At 42.6% G+C, this 1,810-nt stretch overlaps 1 protein-coding gene across 1 annotated transcript in view; it reads left to right on the top strand.

Moving 5' to 3' along the window:
* Positions 1-1,810, top strand: part of LOC100942622 (S-adenosyl-L-methionine-dependent tRNA 4-demethylwyosine synthase) — a 196,065-nt gene that overhangs the window by 97,712 nt on the left and 96,543 nt on the right. The gene's annotated exons all lie outside the window — the stretch shown is intronic.

Here is a 1,810-nt window from a genome sequence, read left to right as displayed (position 1 = left end):
GCCACCTTAGGTGTATGTGGCTGGCGTCTTAGCTGCTTGAGCCACAGGCGCCGAGCCAATAAGGAACTTCTTGAGGACAACATGGAGTAGGGGGTATTTGTGATAACTGTTAAGGAAATATAGTTCTTCTGGATCACAGAATGTACAAAAGAGTGGCAGTCGGAGATCAAGTTGGACAGGTTGGGAATAGATTGTAGGGGACTTCAAAGGCTGTTCCTTAGAAAAATCTTGCGTTCTGCAGAGTGATCTGCCAGCATGGAATGAAATAGGAGCAACAGGCAGCAGGAACTGGATAGGAGATTATAATGTTTGTTTAGGTTAGAGTTATAAGGATGGGAATTAAGGCAGTGAGAATGAAGATGAGGACTCCAGATGTGAATGAACAGAGGTATCCTCTGGGGTGTAGAAATGATCTGCTTTGCATTATATTTGGACTGTGCATATAGCACCAGAAGTGTTAAAATTTACTTAGCTATTATTTATCTGTGCTTTTCCCATTAGACTGTAAATTCCTTTAGGTCAAGTCCCCTGCTCATTTACACTATAGGTGCTCAGTAAAGGATGACAAAATATTGCTTAGACTGATCTCAAACTTCTGAATCAAAGTCTTTTCCCACCTGGGCCTCCCAGAATACAAGAATTATAGCATGAGTCACCATGCCTGGCCAAAAGAGAAAACGGTTTTCAAAAGTCAATCAGCTCGGTGCCTGTGGCTCAAGTGGCTAAGGTGCCAGCCACATACACCTAAGGTGGAGGGTTCGAATCCAGCCTGGGCCTACCAAACAACAATGATGGCTGCAACCAAAAAATAGCTGGGCGTTGTGGCGGGCGCCTGTGGTCCCAGCTATTTTGGAGGCTGAGGCAGGAGACTCGCTTGAGCCCAGGAGTTGGAGGTTGCTGTGAGCTGTGATGCTATGACACTCTACCCAGGGGAATAGCTTGAGGCTCTGTCTCAAAAAAAAAAAAAAGTCTACCTGTGTATTTTATATATGGTCATCATTCCTTTTTGTTTATTTATTTATCCATTTTTGTTAAGCAGGCCTGGGCCAGGTTTGAACCCACCACCCCTGTGCGTAGGGGTGGTGTTCTAACCACTGAACTACAGGCACCTAGTCGACACCATTTCTTTTTAAGAAAGTTTTGTTAGCTTTAAAATCTTTGAATTCACATTGTTCATGGCAGGGAGAAATTGGCTAGCAGGTGCTTGTGGTATATATCACAAGGGAGACTCGTATATGAAAAGGGAGACTCTATCTCAAATTTAAGGGATATATGCCTAAAAATAATTGAATTTGCTAGAAGTAGGTTGTAGGTAATAAAATGATAACTGGAGACAATGATTGATTGATCAGACATGGAATTCTTTCTGGATGCCATCATAGTGAGGACAATTATAGAATATGAGGTTGAAAGTGTCCAGCAAATGCCACGCATGGTAAAAGCTCTCTTCCTGGTTGGCCTCCTGTGCCTGCAGTGGGGTTATAGCAGGACAGGATGCTGGTACTGGCTTTGACTGCCATCTTCAACCAATAGATGAGATACAAAGGCATGTGATTCCAGAGGAATATTTCTCTCTTGACTAACCCAGTCTTTAAGGGTAGTTACTGACTGGTAGATTGGGATGGAGATAGAAAGGAAGAAGTAAGGTGGCAGGATTGGGGAAATAGGAAGATGAGCCAGTTTCTTGAAACCAAGAGTTCATTCCCTACTTTGTGAGGAATAATTGAGAAGGAAGGGATGCTTAGGAAAGGGAAGTTCCTTTTTTTTGGCTTTTATTTTTATTTATTTTTTTGAGACAGAGTCTCATTAT

Source organism: Otolemur garnettii, unplaced genomic scaffold (assembly GCF_000181295.1).
Source record: "Otolemur garnettii isolate 467f Iridium unplaced genomic scaffold, OtoGar3 scaffold00077, whole genome shotgun sequence".
Classification (NCBI taxonomy): domain Eukaryota; kingdom Metazoa; phylum Chordata; class Mammalia; order Primates; family Galagidae; genus Otolemur; species Otolemur garnettii.
Note: the sequence above shows the minus strand (reverse complement) of the source record. Positions and strands in the feature narration are given on the sequence as shown.